The 21,314-nt window shown below is 38.0% G+C and overlaps 1 long non-coding RNA gene across 1 annotated transcript; it reads right to left on the bottom strand.

The window, feature by feature from the left end:
- Window positions 1-233: 233 nt before the first annotated feature.
- LOC109208917 lies at window positions 234-3,643 on the bottom strand. Its single transcript, XR_002065272.1, has 3 exons — window positions 3,255-3,643; window positions 1,484-1,573; window positions 234-509 (listed from the first exon to the last, which is right to left on the bottom strand). It is a non-coding gene; the product is annotated as an uncharacterized LOC109208917 (long non-coding RNA).
- Between the last annotated feature and the right edge of the window lie 17,671 nt (window positions 3,644-21,314).

A 21,314-nucleotide genomic window follows, 5' to 3' on the forward strand; every position in this document is an offset into this window, starting at 1 on the left:
CTTTGTGCACACCCCTTATGGCAACTCTTTTCCACCTTATAGCCACACTTTTGAAGTGTGGTCTTTGTTACCTAGAGCAACACTTGTAAAACGTTGCCTTTCTAACTTTACAGGCCACACCTTTGCTAGCACCCTATGGCCACACTATTCAAGAGTGGCCTTTGTCAAGAATGTAAAACATATATTTTATTTACGAACATATAGAATATTATAAAATATTTTCAGGTAATTGCTGAAGTATGAAGATCTCTCTAATAAAATAAATAAATAAGAAAAAAATATCAAATTTATTACAATGAACTTCGAAAAACAAACATTTCGTGTACTACATTAACTAACAAAGCCAAATACTTCAAGGTGCATTCTAGCAATATAGTTTACAAAACTGAACATATTCATTTAGTATCATGGCTAATAAACATCACAATTGTCCAATTGTCTTGATCAATAACTTCAAACATATGAAATTGACTTCTCGCCACCATTTTCAGAGCATCGCCAAAAAGTTCCTACATATATTCAAAGTGCCTAAGTATTAGATTGAAACAAATAGCATGCTAGTGAACTCGATTGATGAAATCTCGCCTATATTTTTTTATACAAATTGAATGATAATGAAAATCATCAACTAGCTTGCTAGCAGAAGGAAAAAATAGCAAAATTACAGTTAAAATTAGTGGGTTAATCCACTGAGAAATGAACGGTAACCTAATCAAACATGGAAATAAAATATTCTAGTTTTTTTCTTAAAAGACATAGCACTATAGATATAAACTCAAGCACAAAAAAACATAAAAATGAGAATAGTAAGAAAAGATCACACTTCATATTAAAGGTATTCATAAGAAAACCTTGGTACAGAGCAAAGTCTCAAAGATGTTAATTTAATAACAGATGTATATCATTTGTAACCAACACCTTTGCATCAGTACAGACTATAGTGAGACGCGTGCACTTAGTTTTCAATGAAAATAATAAAAGATAAGTTTCGGAAAGATGCAATAAATATGAAAATAGTAAGAAACAATGTAATTTGGTAAAATAATGGTACAACACCTGACAAGTAGCCTGACCAATGCTGAAGGATATGATCCAATATGAATGTAATGAATAACAATTGAAAAATTAAAGCTTCTCTTTTACTACAGTAACAACTTATATAGTCAATCTTCTTGTTTATTTTTATGTGGAACTGGAAAGAACTCAGTGCAAGATCACAATATTGATGCATCAATGTGTATTCCAACAACATAAAAAAGCAAGTAGAGAAATAACTTTTGATATTCTTAGATACATTATTTCAAATACTCGCTTTTCAATATATTGCAAGCTTATCATGCATTGACTGCAAAAGAAAGCAGCATTGGGAATTCAAATTCGAAAAATTAGATCTGTTTAATTTCTTCTGTACGAATGCATATGATATGATTTTAGAATAATTTAAATTGATTTACTTTATGTATCTTAACAAATAATGTCTTACCTAAGTTTCTAAACAACTAAAGTATGTTGCTTTAAGTGGATGAAAAAGTGTCAGATTTGTCCGAATACCTGTTTCAATCTCACTCCTCCCCTGGAGACAAAAGAAAGAATACAGATCATCAAGATTATATAAATTTTTTTTGAAGTTGCTCCTAATAAGACATCAAGATCTAGTAAGAAGATAGTGATATAATAAAATAATCAAAGATAGTTTACTATCTTACCAATCTGGATTCAGTGCATATGATGGTTCAGACCCAATATATATAATAAGAAATGTGCACATCTCATTCAACTCTGCTATCAGATTATCAAAAAATAACCAACTATAAAGAACTACTTCAATAAACAAAATGTAGCCACCTCTGTATATTTTCTAAGGCACATCAATTCCAAAGATAGCAAACTATCTTTTAAAGATATATTAGGTACTCTAGGAACTGAAACAAATAGAGAAGATGAATAAATAACAGAGAAAGAGAACTTCTGATCCAGAAAGATATCCAAAATTAATAAAATGAATTTGATATCTTAATGAATCTAGAGTTCATTGTTGAGATATAAAATAAGAACACAACCCCTAGCTATTCTAAACATGTATATGATGCACGTGATGCTTCTATTTACTAGAGAGGTACTTTAAAAATACCAAGTGAATCTGGCGGGCATTTGGACAGCTTGATTCTTTAACAATTATGAGCAAATAGAAAAATTGGCATTATTGTCACTAAAATCTAAAAATTCCAAACCTGAACCAGCTATATAAAGATGTTGCTTTTCAAATTTGACCCTTCACAATAGATATTTGAAGACGCAATCTAGACTAATGAAAGTTTTAGAATAACTAATGAAGCAGCAACTGTTGGTTTCATGTATAATGACATTGTCCTGCCCCTCACTCAATCCTTAGATGCTATAAGAGTTCCTTTTAATTCCTTGTCAATAAGAATTCAGTTAACGAATTATCTAAATTAAGATTACTGTATGGAGATAAGTTATCTATTAAATTGCAAGTATGTTACCTATAGGAATTCAGTTAACCAATGAAAACTTAAGCCTCAAAACTAAACTACCATTTCTCTTTCTCGTTTTCACATTTTATAAGATTTTGCCTAAGCATATTACTAACACCAGTAAAAATGTCATTAATTCATCGAATAGTTGAACATAATACATATCTTAAAGCCTGAATAATTTATTGCACGTCGCTAACCAACAGAGTCATCATAGATGATATTTTCCCCAATTCTCCACATCTAGTTAAAGAGAAACTTTAGAGTCTGTCCACCGTTGGAACAAAATGGAGCTAGTTAAACATGATAAAACACAACAGGTCTTTGACCAAAATTTCAAATTGAACAACTGAAATTAACTAGAACACCTTCATTTTTATAGATCCATACACAACAATAATAAAAAAATCCAGTGTAATCCCAAAAATAGAGGTCCGGAGAGGATAGTGTATGCATCCTTATAAAAAGAAGTTCCAAATTTTATAAATGAGCATTCTCTTTCTGTCAAGAAATAACTTTTTTTTCTTTATTTGCTTTTGAACATTGTTGGCATAGCTTATAGTATCATATAATGCATATATAAATAGGCAAAAATTGACCTGATATTGAAAAACCTACTATAGCTGAGCAGAGACAAAAAGGCTAGGGAGTGATTTCATACATTCCTAAGATTAAAGGCTCAAAAAAGGTAAGAAAATCACAGAAAAAACTCAAATAACTCATTTGAAGCAAAACAAAACATGGCTAGGAAGAACTCACCATCACCGCAGCTTACTGAACAGCAAACTTCAATGCTTGATTTGTGCGCTTCGGTTTTAAGCCCTAACTCTTTGATGGAGCCCTAACTCTAATAATTTTATCAACGAGCTATCTTTAATTGACAGATTAATTTGGGTTTGTCAATAATAACGTGCGACCACATTTCGAACAATGATAGTAAGCCCTAATCCTTCAAGTGAGAAATTTGCTGATAGATCAATTTGGGATTCCTACGGACGTATGTTTTACAAAATTGCTATGGGTGGAATTCTTATTTTTTAACTTTTTTGTTTTAAGAGGGAAAAGTTTGAGCAAAAATTTTGTCTTACGATGCTGCTATGGGTGGGAAAGGTTTTTTTCTCAACTTTGGGTGGGAAAGTTTAAGAGGGAAATTTTAGCCAAAATTTCGGTGAATATTTTAGCTAGCGTTTGGCCATAGATCCCAAATTTATTTTGAAAAATCTGATTTGGTTGAAGTTTGGTTTGAAGATGAAAATGTGTTTGGACATACGTTTTCAAAACATATTTTCCAACTTTATTTTGGAAAAACATGTACATAATTCCCAAATTTTGGGATTCTGGCCCAATAGCTGATTTTGGGATTTGAAATTTGGGATTTGGGATTTGGCCAATATATGGGCAAAATTTATGGCCGAACATGAGTTTTGAAAATAAATCCCAAATTTATTTTGGCAAAACTCATAACCAAACGGAGCCTTAACTAAGCTTCTACTATGTTGCTTTTAGGAATACAAAGGACAATACTTGTAAAGCGTAGTAGTATATGTCAGTAAGTGTTCCCCTATGTCCTATGATTTGGCAACGCTTAAGCGGTGTGCCCTTTCTATTAAAAGAGAACGTTTTAGAAGCGTTGCTTAGTAACTGTTGCCAAAAGCCCGTAATAAAGGCCACACAGATAAAAGCGTGCCCATAAATACCTTTAGCAATGCTTTCTGGGGTTGTTTAAAATAAGTGTGGCCTTAGACCGAATTTGTTGTAGTGCCCGCAGTATTACATCGATAATACACCCCGCAGTATTACGTTGATGTTGCACCCCAAAGTATTACGTCAATGTTACACCCCGCAATATTACGCCGATGTTACACCCTTAGTATTACGTCAATATTTTACCCTGCAGTAAAAGGGAAATTAATTATAATATTACTAAGACTAGCAAGATAGCATGTTGGATAATAGTGGAGATAAAAGAATTAATTAAAGCTATATGTTGATAATTGGTGAGGGAACAACATCTCCACATGTCACAATGAGGGAAAATATCAAGGTGACTATGCATTTATGTGATGACCTTACTCGCTTTGAAAGTAAATTTTGTGTTCCGAGGCCTTAAAAACCACTTTTTGTCTCACCTCGATTTGTGTGCGCAGTCCGGGAACGTTTCCGGAAAGCTTTTACGTGAAATCTAAGTTAAATAAGGAAATTGGCTTTTAAAATTGATTAAAGTTGACTTTGGTCAACATTCTTGGTAAACGGACACGGACCCCGTGATCCGACGGTCTCGTAGGGTCCATAGAAAAATATGGGACATGGGCGTATGCCCGGAATCGAATTCCGAAGTCCCAAGCCCGAGAAATGAATTTTTAAAGAAAATTATTTGCTAGAAAATATAAAGGTTTTTAGAAGTGAATTGATGCATTTTCTTGATGATATCGGGCTCGTATCTTGGTTCCGGAGCCCGGTACAAGTTTAAAATAATAATTAAGTTGAATCTGTAAAATTTGGTAAAGATCGGAATTGCTTTGGTATAAAACGGACCTATAGTTGAGAAAATAGTAATTTTGATGTTCTTGAGTGATTTCATGAATTTGAGGATTTATTCACAGTTGTTGATGTATTTTGATGATTTGATCGCATGAGCAAGTCCGTATGATGTTTTTAGACTTGCGTGCATGTTTGGTTTGGAGCCCCGAGCGCTCGGGTGAGTTTTGGATAGGCCACGGAGTGAAATTGGACTTAGAGGAATGGCTGTTGCAGGTTCAGCTGTGTTGCAGGCTCTGATCTCGCAAATGCGAGATCAGGCTTTGCAATTGTGAGCCCAACAGGCTTGGCAATTGCGAGGGCTTGATCGCATTTGCAAGGGCTTGATCGCATTTGCGAAGAAAGCCCAGGCATGCCAGTGTTCGCAATTGGGAGCCTTCCTTCGCAAATGCGAAGTCATCAGGGGAGGGCCAGTATCGCAATTGCGACAACTCGTTTGCAATTGCGAGGTTAGCAGACAATGCCCAGGTTCGCAAATGCGAGGCCTTGTTCGCATTTGCGAGCTTCGCAATTGTGAAGCTTCTGTCGCAATTGCGACATCTGCGACCAGTTAATTAGGACTTAGACGGTTTTTTCTTCATTTTTCAAACTCTTTCAAAACCTAAGCTCTCTTGGGCAATTTTCTAAAGAAAAGTTCTTCTCCAAATCAATTGTAAGGAGATCAATGTATGTTCGTAGGGCGGAATATCCATCCATTGACCTGTTACACCATGTAGTATTACGTTGATGTTACATCCCGCAGTATTATATCGATAATACACCCCGCAGTATTATGTCGATGTTGCACCTCAAAGTATTGCATTAATGTTACAACCTGCAATATTACGCCGATGTTACACCCTTAGTATTACGTCGATATTATACCCCGCAGTAAAAGGGAAATTAATTATAATATTACTAAGACTAGCAAGATAGCATGTTGGATAATAGTGGAGATAAAAGAATTAATTAAAGCTATATGTTGAAAATTGGTGAGGGGACAACATCTCCACATGTCACAATGAGGGAAAATAACAAGGTGACTATGCATTTATGTGATGACCTTACTCGTTTTGAAAGTAAATTCTGTGTTCCGACGCCTTAAAAACCTCTTTTTGTCTCACCTCGATTTGCGTGCGCAGTCTGCGCACGTTTCCGGAAAGCTTTTACGTGAAATCTAAGTAAAATAAGGAAATCGCCTTTTAACATTGATTAAAGTTGACTTTGGTCAATATTCTTGATAAACGGACCCGGACCCGTGATCCGACGATCTCGTAGGGTCCATAGAAAAATATGGGACATGGGCGTATGCCCGGAATCGAATTCCGAGGTCCCAAGCCCGAGAAATGAATTTTTAAAGAAAATTATTTGCTGGAAAATATAAAGGTTTTTAGAAGTAAATTGATGCATTTTCTTGATGGTATCGGGCCCGTATCTTGGTTTCGGAGCCCGGTACAAGTTTAAAATAATAATTAAGTTGAATCTGTAAAATTTGGTAAAGATCGGAATTGGTTTGGTATAAAACGGGCCTATATTTGAGAAAATAGTAATTTTAATGTTCTTGAGTGATTTCATGAATTTGAGGATTTATTCACAGTTGTTGATGTATTTTGATGATTTGATCGCATGAGCAAGTCTGTATGATGGTTTTAGACTTGCGTGCATGTTTGGTTTGAAGCCCCGAGCGCTCGGGTGAGTTTTGGATAGGCCACGGAGTGAAATTGGACTTAGAGGAATGGCTGTTGCAGGTTCAGCTGTGTTGCAGGCTCTGATCTCGCAATTGCGAGATCAGACTTCGCAATTGCGAGCCCAACAAGCTTGGCAATTGTGAGGGCTTGATCGCATTTGCGAAGAAAGCCCAGGCATGCCAGTGTTCGCAATTGGGAGCCTTCCTTCGCAAATGCGAAGTCATCAGGGGAGGGCCAGTATCATAATTGCGACAACTCGTTCGCAATTGCGAGGTTAGCAGACAATGCCCAGGTTCGCAAATGCGAGGCCTTGTTCGCATTTGCGAGCTTCGCAATTGCGAAGCTTCTGTCACAATTGCGACATCTGCGACCAGTTAATTGGGACTTAGACGGATTTTTCTTCATTTTTCAAACTCTTTCAAAACCTAAGCTCTCTTGGGCGATTTTCTAAACAAAAGTTCTTCTCCAAATCAATTGTATGTCGTTTCTAACTCATTTTCTCCAATCTATAACATCTTTTTACATGATTTCAACTCAAAATCAAGGGTTTTCATGGGGGAATTGGGTGTTTTTGGGTAGAACTTAGGATTTTTAATTTTTGGGGATTTGGACCTTGATTTCAGGTCCGATTTAAAAATAAATTATATATTTGGGTTCGTGGGTGAATGGGTAATGGAGTTTTGGTTCGAACCTCGGGTTTTGACCATGTGGGCCCGGGATCGATTTTGACTTTTTGGGGAAATCATTAGAAAACCTATTTTCATTCATTAGAATTGACTCATTTAGCATTTATTGATATCGTTAAGTAAATTGTGGCTAGATACAAACGAATTGGTGGTGGAATCAAGAGGTAAAGCGGTAGTTGAGGCTTGAATTGTGTTCGTGGCATTGAGGTAAGTGTTTGGTCTAACCTTAGCTTGCGGGATTAGGAGTTGTGTCTTATTTGCTATGTGTTAATTGTTGAGTACGACGTATAGGTGTGGTGACGAGTATCTATACGTCGGTGTCAAGCATGCCCGTGAGTCTTATACTATGATTGATGTGACTCCGTTTTGTATTGTCCATGCTTAATATGATGATTTCTAATGTTGAACAAGGCTTATGGAAGTATTCTTGGTAATTGAACATTGTAGAGCATTGGCTCAAGTTGAGAATTGAGTTGTGAAGTAATTTGTGGAAAAGAGAAGAGGTTTATGATATTGTCTCCCTTGCCGTGATGTTATTGCTTTTGATATTGTCTCACTTGCCGGAATGTTATTGCTTTTGATATTATCTCCCTTGTCGGGATGTTATTACTCATGATATTGTTTCCCTTGCCGGAATATTATTGATATACTATTGTTCCCTTGCCGGGATTCTATTGTGATTTTAGTGATTCCCTTGCCCGTATTACTTTGTGATTGTTGCTTGGGTAAGGAAGACTGTAAAATCACGAAGGGTGATGCTGTGCCGATATTGTAAATGTAAAAGCACGAAGGGTGATGCCGTGCCATGATATGAGTGATAATGCACGAAGAATAATGCTGTGCCATGATAATGTGAGGTAAAAGCACGAAGGGTGATGCCGTGCCGATTATATTGATTCTTATGGTGAGGACGAGAGTAAAAGCACGAAGGGTGATGCCTTGCATTTGTCTTTGTTTTCTTTATTCTTGCTTATAGTTGAATTTTGGTGTTCCGTATGTTTCTTTACTTAATTTCGGTTTGTACATGATATTTCCCCGAGCATGTTTCCCCTTCCCATCTTTAACTACTAGTTTCTGTCATTATTACTTGCTGTATATGATATAACTGCACATGTTTATTTGGTAGTCTTGTCCTAGCCTCGTCACTTCTTCGCCGAGGTTAGGCTAGGCACTTACCAGCACATGGGGTCGGTTGTGCTGATACTACACTCTGCACTGTATGCAGATGCCGGTGCTGCAGCTTTTGGACCACAGTGAGGTTGCTGCCTTCAGTCCAGTGGCGGATACCCGAGGTAGTCCTGTAGGCGTCCGCGGGCATTGGCGTCTCCTTCTATCTTTCCATTCTATTTCTTTTATGTATTTCAGAGACAACTTTGTATTTATCTTTCAGACCACTGTTTATAGTATTCGTAGATAGTCCGTGACATTGTGACACCAAATTCTGGGTAGTGTTGTATGTTGGATTCTGCACTAGTATATGGCTAAACTATTAGTTTTCGTCTTCCGCATTTTTGTTTATTATAATTATCCCACTGTTGATCACCTGTTATATTGAACTGTTAAAAAGGCTAAGCAAAGAGGTTAATGAATTTATAAAACTCGGCTTGCCTAGCTTTCATGAGTAGGCGCCATCACGACTCCCGAGGGTGAGAAAGGGTCGTGATAATTTAATGGGTAGTAAGTGACATATTTGAAAGGATAAGAGTTTAGCTTGCTAGGCGGACCCCATGTTTCATAATCATATAGCATCATCTGACAGCTCACTTCTCTCTTATTTTGTAAATATATGCAGCAATCTCTTGAATTAATTTGGCAAGAGTTCATATGAAAAGTTGGTTGCAACTGCACGTAGAAAGCAATGAAGGATTTTTCTCCTCTTTCTGTTTTGGTAACCTTTGATGTGCAGCATCTAAGTACATAATAGCAACAATAATTCCTTTCCTTTATAGCAGCAATGTGCAATACAAATATAAAAGTAGTGTTGATTCTTCTTTTGAGATCTAGTAACAACGTTCCTTTCCAATATAGACTACTTTAGCTAAACAATTGTGGTTCTCATGAAAGGTAGCAGCAATATTTGTTTTCTTCAAGTGAATCAAAGGGTACTTCATTGCTAAGTAATGTTACGGAAGGGTCGAAAGAGGGCAACCAAGGTTAAGCATATAATGGATAGGATTGGTTGTTGGTGTTGTTGTTTGGTGTGGTTTCGAATTCGGTAAAGTGAGGAAGTATAGGGGAAGTGCTGCTCAATTCTCCATTGAAGTACCACGGGCAACATATTTTAAGTCGTTATCCACAAAGGTGTGTTAAGGCTATCCCTTCTTTCCTTTTGGAATGATCCATATGATACAAACGAAACAAGCGAACGTGCAATTTTTACAAATGACTCTATTCATAGAGGTAGTAAGGATGTATATGTTCTTGATTCCCCATATGTCATGTTATTATATCGTCTGTTAATGGGTCTCAGAAAATACGTAAGTTGATAAAGTTTATCCAAAGGCATATTGATCTTATGACATTCCGAGAGATCTCACTGACTTAATTCATTATGCATTGCATTCATTTATACATGTACATTGACCCATGACCAAATGTCATTATATACGCGTATATTATATGTATATGGGGTATGGAAAAAGGTTACACACCACAACCTAATCAGCTAGCATACGTTGATGATTTCGCCCATTGAGACCGAGATGATAAGATAGGATGTCCTCAGAGGCATGATGATGTTATGTACGCATATACCTATGCATGATATGACATTTATACGCATATACATGACATTATAAATGTTTCATGATTCACTGAGCCATTCAGACTTACAAGTTGAGTCCTTTACTCCATATTTCTTTCATGCCTTACATACTTAATACTTTATTCATACTGACGTCTCTTTTGCCTTGGAACACTGCGTTTCACGCCCGCAAGTCCCGATATACAGATTGGCAGTCCTCCTATTAGGCTATCAGCTTAGCGGAAGGTGTTGGCGCACTCCACTTGCTCCGGAGTTACCTATTTGGTTGGTATGCTTTGGACATGTAATGATGGTATGGTATGCCTTGTCCTGACCTTTATGACATTTATGTACTCTTAGAGGTTTGTAGACAGATACCAGGCATACGAAAGATTGTATGGCTTTGTCGGCCTATGTTTTGAGTGTACAAGTAATCATGTTGGTCTTATATGCCTGTATGTCACATGTATAAGTTTGTATTCCATGTTGGGTCTTCCTATGTTGAGTATTCCCTTATATTTTATTCTGATTATATCATGACGAACCTTCTGGCCCATTTACCCATGATGGTATGATAATAAAGATACAATACGTTGGTACTCAGTTGGGTAAGGCACTGGGTGCCTGTCGCGGCCCATCGGTTTTGGTCGTGAAAAAAGTGCTATCAGAGCAGTTTTGTCCTAGAGAGTCTACAAGTCGTGTCTAGTAGAGTCTTGTTTATGGGTGTGTTGTGTACCACACTTATAAGCAGGAGGCTACAGGGCATTTAGAACAGTCATTCTTTCTTCTTACTCGAGATCGTGTGGTAGAGCTTAGTTGTAAGAATTCAAAATCCTCAACTCTATCTTATTCGTAATATAATGATACCTACATCCAGAAAGACAGTTGGTAAGAGATGTAGCTGTGGAAGATTTGAGTCAGAGGAACTCGATTTTGCATCATGCTTATGATGATGAATGTGAGGAATAGATCATGTGTGTACTAAGACGTGTAAGCTTCTTGATAAGGAGCCCTAAGGCGTGAATATCTATCGACCTATATGGTAAGCAACAACGTGAGAATCAGAAGGTAGATACAAGTTTCAACAAGTAAAAGATTATCAGTATTTACAATTCGGGCAGAGAAATATAAGCATTTTGAGTTACCTTCAACTGTAACGTAGGTATGTACAATTGGTCACACCCTTCTCAATTATGCCTTATGGGAGCCAACAGATACAGTTTAAGAGAAGAACAAGATATCAAGATCCAGTTGGGGTTAGAGTAACCCCAAATAGTGGATGGATTGTTAGCGTTAGCTGACATTTCCGAAGAATATTGCAAATATGGTAATAATTCTCCTTGTGAGACACCCAGATGGTGCACTCTATAATAGTACAACTTGATATGAATACTAGAATGTTCACAAAATTACAATGATAGGCACTGGAATTCGAGAAGGGATAAATATTTACCTTAGTATGTATCATGTAGCTAGTAAAGAGAGAATGTTAGAAGACTCGAAGAGCCAGTGGAGGGAGCAAGGGGAGCTAAAAGCAAAAGAATATTTTATTGAAGTTTTTAGAATAAAATGATAGACATAAATATTAGCAAGAGAATAAGAAGAGAGTAAATGAAACATTATGAGCATGATGTGACAAGTGAGTGATAAAGGCAAATCAAAATATGACAGGATGACAGAGTCTATAGTCAAGTGTAGGGAAAGACAAAAGTAGACATGCCTTGAATAAATAAAAGGGTATAAGCCATGAAGTCATATTCTCATTTCGAGCGATAAGTTGGTGATTCCAACATGATTACCAAAAGGAAAAGTTAGGTCCCGGAGTAATACAAATCAGTATGGGCTAGCGAACAAGATAAACTGAACTTGAATTAGGGATCGAAGGATTTTATAATAGTCGGCGACGTGAGAATTTTAGAGATAGCGTTTCGGCAATAATAAATGGACAAAAAAAGAATAACCTTTAAAGTTCATTCAGGAAGACACTTCCCTAAAGCAAGCACTATGAGCAGAGTTAAGCTTAAGGGACTAAGTAAGCCAGTTACACAAGGTGTCACCCTCGTGAGTAAGAAATTTCGTTATCCTTGGTACATAAGGGTTATTTCAAGGCGTGTAAGAGTCAGCAAAGATGTGAAAAGATGCAAAATATTAAGGGAGGGTGAAGATGATGTGATATGGTATTAAGTCGGAGTTATGTGGTTCGGGTAACTATGGAATAGTAAAGGAAGAATGTGGTAAAAAGGCAAAAGGAATGAGATTGCATTTATATAGATTCTACAGATATGTTACCACTCTAGAACCTTATGCAAGCACGATGTCGGGGAGAGGCAGTAAGGATTCCCGCCTAAGATGTTATTGATAAATTAGTGTGAATAAACACTTGATGCATAAGGAGCTAGTGCGGGAGGTATGTTAAGACAAAGGAAATAACCAAGAGAGATTATGCTGAATATAAATATGAGAATGGACCAACGAGTAGTTAGTAATTGATTCAGGAAGAGTGTAGTTATGGCTAGACAAGAGAATACAGTTAGATCAACAGATCATGCAAGATAAACATAGTGAACCCCAACATATAGGGAATTCAATCTCGCAGATAGGACGTTGTGATCCTTGAGAAATATTCAAATAGGAGTTGGGGTAGTTAAAGGTACCTTGTAAATGTTACAAAAATAGTAGAGAGTGCCACTAGGGAGAGAGTCAAAATTTAAGTTCAGAAGCAACCCTACGAGCACAGGGGTTTGCAGGTAAGTAACTAAGAATAATTATAGGCGAGGAAGAACATCAAAAATTCCGTCGGGTAAAAGATGTAATAAGCTCCCAGCCTTACAAGAGTAAGAGGGTCTTCCAAGTACTATAACGAAAGACTAGATGAGGATACAATGAGGAAGGCTTTAACCTAAGCATAGTAACTTGAAGAAGAAATAGTCTTGTAACAACAGTCTCACTACAACATTGGATGCACTCAATAAGAAAGTGATCGTGACCAACGAACGGGAAGTAAGTGATATTCGAGATCATATGGGTTGCATGGAATTCCAATTTGTGTGGGCACCAAGATAATCCGAGTATACATGTAGCAAGTGGCAGAACGACCAGGAAAACTTATTGCTTATGTTTAAGGACAACTGAGAAGGCACGAAAGGAAATCTATAGTGTTAGCAAGTTAAATAAAGGTTACGAGTTGTATAAATCGATATGTGTAGGTCGCAAGTGTCACGACCCAAATTCCATTATAGGCCATGATGGCGCCCAACGTCGCCGCTTGTCAAGCTAAAGTGAACTAGACATGTATTTGTTCTTAATAATTTCAAAGTAGTTGATTTTTATTCATTAAGTAAATGAGAAGTGGATAATTATAGTATAGTAAAGCATAACAAATGAAAGAGCAAATGCAGAGAAATAAATACTCAAAACCATAAAATGTCTACTAGAATGTTCCCAACATATGGTGTCACAAGTGTATGAGCAACTAGTAGAATATACAAAACACCTATGCTACTGTCTGAAATAAGATAGACAGAAAGTAAATACAAAAGAAAGACCGCGGGTGCTGCAGAACAGACCCGGAGAGCAGCTCACCACTATGCCTCAGGGTAACGAGGGTGCGCGCCTAAATGACTGCCAGATGCACCTGCCTCAGATCCTGCACGATTAGTGCAGAAGTGTAGCGTGAGTACATAAACAACATGTACCCAGTAAGTATCCAGTCTAACCTCGAAGAAGTAGTAATGAGGGGTCGACATCGACACTTACTATAGGCCAATAAATAAAATACGAAAACTCTAAATAGGCATGGAATACATCAATAATAATAATAATAACATAATAACAAACATTAAATAAGTGATTCTTTAACTAAAGTCAATTTAACCGACCCATACTAAAATCAACAATTACGGGCCATCAAGTCAATTATAATTTCTCAAGTCATAAAATAATACCAAGTGTAATTGGACTCCGAGCATTATCACGCACAATTTAGGCCGAGGTCGTACGACCCGATCTAGAATAATGTGTACACTACCGAGGGTCGACCGACACGAACCATAGATGCATATAGTATACTGTCGAGGCATTTGTCCCATTCCACAAGTAGAGAGAATACTCTACGAACATTCGATTTAACGGTTATCACAAGACTAATACACACAAGAGGGATAATTTCAATCAACAGTCAAGTAACTCGCCAAAACGTAAAGTATATGAAGTTCGGTCTTTACGAATCCTTTATCAGGTCTCAATAAAATTTAAGCACTTAAATATAACAAGTAGAGTGCAAACAATACAAGTTATTTCATGATAGGGTCCTAAAACTATCCGGACATAAGCATGATTTATGGCTACGTATGGACTCTCGTCATTTCGTGTGTACGTAGCACCCACAATTAGAAGCAAATAGTAATTCAGAATACCTATGGGCTAAATTCCCTCTTACAAGGTTAGGCAAGAGACTTACCTCATCCCAAAGCTTATTTTCGGTCCACAAATTTACTCTAAAGCGTCAAGTCGGTGCCGAACAATTCGAAATGCCAAACATTATATGAATTAATCAATATATGCTCAAAAGTTTGTAATTTAGCTCCTAGAGTAATTACCCAACCTAAACTGAAAGATTTTTAAAATTCACCCCCAAGCCCGCATGTCCGGATTTCAAAAATTTTCGAAGATAAATGTTACCCATAACCTCACGAACCCAAATATACTATTTCTACTCAATTTCATAATCATTTTCGTGGTCTAATCCCATTTTTATCAAAATATAGGTTTTTCAACTAAACCCGTAATTTCTACAATTTACATGTTAAGAATCTATCCAAACTCCACGTATTACACATTAAGTTGTAATTACTTACCTCACAATGATAGGCGAAAAACCCCTCTCCAAGAGCTGCTCAATCGACCACTCCATGTGAAAAATGAGATAAAAACCCACCTAAGTACTATATAAATGCACCTTACTGCCCAGCGAATTTCACACCTGCAACAAAATAGTCGCACCTGCGGCTCCGCTTCTGTGGACAAATCATCGCAGGTGAGGACCTTGCCCAGGCCAGCCACTCTCGCTTCGGTGGACAATGTCTCGCTTCTACGAGCCCACTTTTGTGGAAAAGTGAGTCGCACCTATGATCCCAAGCTGGCTGGAATCTTTCCACTTCTGCGATTGCATTCCTCGCACCTGCAAGCTCGCAGGTGCGGTACCTTCTCCGCTTCTGTGACCACTGGCCAGCCCATGCTAGGCCGCTTCTGCGGACCATTAACCGCATCTGCGGTTGCGCACCTGCAACCCCTAGTCCACACCTGCGGACCTAGTCCACCTTGCCCAATTTCGCACCTGCGGCTAGCCAGCCGCTTCTACGGTGCCGCACCTGCGGCCAATTCTTTGCAGGTGTGAAGACACCAGATCCCTGCTTCTTCAGCCATGCTTCCAAGTTCAAATTTGTTCTGCATATTGTTCGAATAGCACCCGAGGCCCCTGGGGCCCCGTTCAAACATACCAATAAGATTGTAAACATAAAACAGACTCGCTCGAACCCTCAGAACGCGTAAAACAACATCAAGACTAAAAATCGCACCCCAAACTAAATCGAATCAACTTATGAACATCAAGTTCTTCCCAGGCTTGGAATGACACCAAATTTTGCGTGCAAGTCTTAAATCACCATACAGAACTATTCTAAGGCTTGGAATCCCAAACGGACCTCGATAAAACAAAAAACTACTCCAAACCAAACTTAAAGAACTTGAAAACCTTCAATGCGCCAACTTTCAATATTAAGCACCGAAATGCTCCCGGATCATCCGAGCACATGCCCAAATCCAAAGTCATCATATGGACCTATTGGGACCGTCAAAACCTAGTTCCGAGGTCATTTACTCAAAATGTTGACTCAAGTCAAACTTAACCATTTTAAGCCATTATTAAGGAACTAAGTGTTCCGATCTCAACCCAAACCCTTCCAAACCCGAACTACCCATCCCCGCAGGTCATAAAACAGTAAAAGCACACATGGGGAGTCTTAATTAGGGGAATGGGGTTCTAGAAAGCAAAACGACTGGTCGGATCGTTACATTCTCCACCTCTTAAACAAACGTTCATCCTCGAATGGGCTTAGAATCATACCTGGAGTGTTGAATAGGTGTGGATATCTGCTCCGCATGTCCTCCTCAGTCTCCCAAGTCGCCTCCTCGACTGGCTGACCCCTCCACTAAACCTTTACCGCAGAAATCTTCTTAGACCTCAACTGGTGAACCTTCCTGTCAATAATGGCGACTAGCTCCTCTTCATAACCCAGGCTTTCATCTAGCTGAACCGTGCTATTGTCTAACACTTGCGACCTGTCGGCTTGATACTTCCGGAGCATAGACACGTAGAAAATCGGATGAACTCTCGGTAGACTGGGAGGCAAAGCAAGCGCGCAAGCAACCTCCCCAACTCGTCTCAACACCTCAAATGGACTTATAAACCTTGGGCTCAACTTGCGCTTCTTTCCAAACCTCATTATTTCCTTCATCGGCGAGACTTTCAAGAGAACCTTCTCGCCCACCATAAAAGATAAGTCACGCCCCTTCTGACCTGCGTAACTCTTTTGTCTGGACTGTGCTGTGTGAAGCCGCTCCTGGATCAAGTTCACCTTCTCAAAGGCATCCTTCACTAAACCAGCGCCATATAGCCTAGCCTCGTCGGGCTCAAACTATCCGATGGGCGAACGACATCGCCGACCATACGAAGCCTCAAATAGAGACATCTCAATGCTGGACTGATAACTGTTGTTATAAGAGAATCGTCCGGAGTCGATCACGCATGTCCTGAGCATATCCTCCAAGATCTGAATCGTCCGCTCCAACTGCCCGTCGGTCTGCGAATGAAAGGCTGTGATGAGCTCTACCTGGATACCCAACTCGCTCTGAACTGCTCTCCGGAAGTGCAAAGTGAACTGAGGGCCTCTATCTAAAATGATGGAAACAGGCACACCATACAACCACACAATCTCCTCAATGTAAATATGGTCCAATCTATCTGAAGAACGGGAATAAAGTGTGCCGACTTGGTCAACCTGTCGAAAATGACCCAAATTACATCAAACGTCCTCAAGGTCTACGACAACCCAAATACGAAGTTCATAGGGATGCGCTCCCATTTCCACTCAAGTATAACTATCCGCTGGAGTAGGCAACCTGGCCTCTGGTGCTCATACTTATCCTGCTGGCAATTTAGGCACCACGCTACATACTCAACTATGTCCTTCTTCATCCGTCGCCACCATTAATGCTGCCTCAAGTTGCGATACATCTTCGTAGCACCTGGATAAACAGAATACCGAGAACTGTGTGGCTCATCTAGAATCTTCTCCCTCAATCCATCAACATTAGGAACACATAGATAACCCTGAAGTCGCAGAACACCATCCTTACCGATAGTAACCTCCTTGGCACCACTCTGTAGTACAGTATCCTAAGAACAAGCAAGTACGGATTGTTGAACTAACGAATTAGGTTTGCTCGAATTATGAAGATTGAGCAACGACGCATGCAAGAACTCGCTGGGCTCTGAAATATCCACCTTCACAAGTCTGTTAGCCAAGGACTGAATGTCCAAAGCCAATGGCCTATCCTTCGTTGAAATGAATGCCAAACTACCCATACTCTCAGCCATTCGGCTCAAGGAATCTGCAAGCACATTCGCCTTTCCCGGATGATAATGGATGTTAATATCATAGTCCTTTAGTAACTCAAGCCACCTGCGCTGCCTCAAATTGAGATCCCTCTACTTGAACAAATGCTGCAAGCTGCGGTGATCGGTGTAAACCTCACAGGACACCCCATAAAGATAATGCCTCCAGACATACCAACAAGTTTGTAAACATAAAACGGACTTGCTCGAACCCTCGGAACGCGTAAAATAACCTTAAAACTAAAAATTGCACCCCAAACCAAATCGAATCAACTTTTGAACTTCGAGTTCTTCAAACATGCTCCGAATGCGCGGAATCATACTTAGACTACTCGGAATGACATCAAATTTTGCGTGCAACTCTTAAATCACCATACAGAACTATTACTAGGCTCGAAATCCCAAATGGACCTCAATAACACCAAAACCTACTCCAAACCAAACTTAAAGAACTTGAAAACCTTCAATGCGCCAAATTTCCATAATAAGAGCTGAAACGCTCTCAGGTTATCCGAAACCCGATATGAACACATGCCCAAATCCACAATCATCATACGAACCTAGTGGGACCGTCAAATTCTGATTCCGAGGTCGTTTACTCACAATGTTAACTCAAGTAACAGTTAACTATATTAAACCATTATTAAGGAACTAAGTGTTTAGATCTCAACCCGAACCCTTCCAAAATCGAACTAACCATCCTCATAAGTCATAAAACAGTAAAAGCACATACGGGAGTCTTAATTAGGGGAAATGGGATCTAGAAAGCAAAATAACCGGTCGGGTCGTTACAGTAAGCTAATGTATGGTAGAGCGACAATGTTTTAGATAGATAAGAGTAAGGTTTAAAAAAGGGGAGTGAGAAGGTGACACGAATAGGTAAGGCTTCGCGATTAAGCCCATTAAAACAAGAGAGCTTATGGTTTCCGTAAGTTATAGAAAGATCAGTACAACCTGAATGAACTCAGAGAAGTCTAAGACTAGGAGCATTTGTGATGTAATTCTTTGATTTAACAAAAACCAACCGACCAGGATCAAGATCTTGAAACGAAAACGTAGTTTGTGGTCCGGTTTCAAGAAATAGTGTATCTCAAGTTTATAACTCGGAATATGATGATTCAAAATGAGGTGAAAGATGACAATCTGAACTATAATAAAGACTATTACTCGTTCAAAACAAGTAAATATTGATATTGTACCGATTCATGGAAAGTTATGATTCTATAATATCATTAGAACGAATTTAGATCAAGAAACGTGTTCTTGAAAGATCAGGACTAAACTAGTTCCTAAAGTCACCACTTGCAATCAATTAACGTGATAAAGAAACACCACACGCAATTAAAAATAAGATAAATACTATCACCACCTTGCTTGGAACCAAAAACAAGGAGAAAGAAGACAAAATAGAGAAAAACACTCTATTGTAAAACTAGGGCAAGCCTCAAAAACATGAATTCCTTCTACAACGCAAGAGAACCCTGTACATAGGCCTAGAGTATCTTCTTTGATGACTACAATTTCTATTCTAATAAGGAAATAAAATAACTAAAGACAATGAACGTAAAATCCCTATTCTACAAGGAAAAGTAACTAGAATCCTACAAAAAGAAAATCCTTATTCTAAAAGGAATAAAATAAATCCTATTTTAAGAAGGAAAGAATTTTAACTTCTTGAAATCAATCTTGGCTTCTTGGAATTCTTGTACTTCTTGAAAATAAGTCCATATGTTTGGACTTGAGCTCTAAAACATGATCTTTGCCACAATTAATAAAATTTAACATATATTCTTCGTTTACATCATTCTCCCCTGGTTGAGAAAGACTCGTCCTCGAGTCTAAAGGCTCCACAAATGGCACAAGATTGACAACTTCCATGATTTTATTGAACTCATATTCACCAAGCTCTAAGTTGCATTTTTCTAACCTATCACAGAGCTTCATCATGTTGTAACAAAGTTTAGCATGTGGCCGAACTAAATCCCACTTTCTCAATAGTATCTTAGTACCAATATATCTAAAATGAATCCTCTTAAATCGATTTTTAAACAGTAACCCATAACCATAATTTTTTTTATCTTTAAGAATCCAGAACTTCTCCATGTCAATGTGGTACTTATGGGATATACCCAAAAAAGTCGATTTATTACCACAAAAACCTTAGAAGAATCAAATTCAATTACCTTTGGATCAAGCTTGGAGATCGGAGTATATCTTCTTGAGAATTCATCAACAACAACGCTCTCATATTTAACTAGATCATAACCATAGATGGAATTAGTGTTGAGATTTCCTGTTCCTACATATTCTTGAAAATATTCATCCTTTGGCGGCAAGAAAAAAGCTGGAACAAAATATGAACTCAAATCCTCCATTATGGACTCCTTTTTAAGCAACCCTTCCTCTCGGATTTAAAAAAATTCATGGACTTCTGGATTAATGCAATATATTTCCTTGTTTGGAAGGATAGAATCAACAATCAAATCAATATTATGTTGAGCATCTATATTAGGTGAAAAGTTAAGCTCACATATGGGATGCTCAAACGGATCATCATCAAACTTCGGAGGTAAATCCTCAACTTGTGGATCTAGTGCATGCTCCTCCTCCTTGTGCGCTTCCATAGTAATACCAACATTCAAAGACTTTTCTCTATTGATTGGACCAATTGCTTGTAATTTGGTCACAAAAGAATCATTCTTGGGCTTCAAATTTTTAGCAATTTTTTCGGGATTCAATGGTACTAAAATAATCTTACGTTCATCCTTTGTAAAAGAATAGGTGTTAAGGTCTTCATCATATTTGGCACACCTATTTTACACCCATGGTCTTCCAAGTAATAAGTGACAAGCATCCATAACACTAAATTTGGTCTTTATAGATCTTACCAATAGAAAAAGATTCTAGGCATTGACGAGTTACCTCTAAAACATCATCATCTTCAACTTCGATGTTGTAAGGATATGGTTGAAATTTGATTGACAAACCAAGTTTAATAACCAGCTCTTCAGAAATGATATTTATGTGACTCCCACGATCAATGATCAACGAACAAACTTTTCTATGGGAGGTACATCTAGTGCGAAAAAGAGATTCATTTTGTCTGGTTTCTTCATCTTCTTGAACCCAACGACCTTTTCTTACTTGCATATTAGGTTCACCTCCTATTGCTCTGGTACCAAATTTATGTGATTCTTTGAGTTAACAACGAACCAACCGACCTGGATCAAGATCTTGAAACGAAAATATAGTTTGTGGGCCGGTTTCAAGAAATAGTGTATCTCAAGTTTTAAGACTCGAAATATGATGATTCAAAAATGAGGTGAAAGATGACAATCTGAACTATAATAAATACTATTTACTTGTTCAAAACAAGTAAAAAATTGATGTTGTACTGGTTCAAGGAAAGTTATGATTATGTGATATCAAAAGAATGAATTTAGATCAAGAAACGTGTTCTTGAAAGATCAAGAACTAAACAAGTTCCCAAAGTCACAACTTGGAATCAAT

Source organism: Nicotiana attenuata, unplaced genomic scaffold, assembly GCF_001879085.1.
Source record: "Nicotiana attenuata strain UT unplaced genomic scaffold, NIATTr2, whole genome shotgun sequence".
NCBI classification, from domain to species: Eukaryota; Viridiplantae; Streptophyta; class Magnoliopsida; order Solanales; family Solanaceae; genus Nicotiana; species Nicotiana attenuata.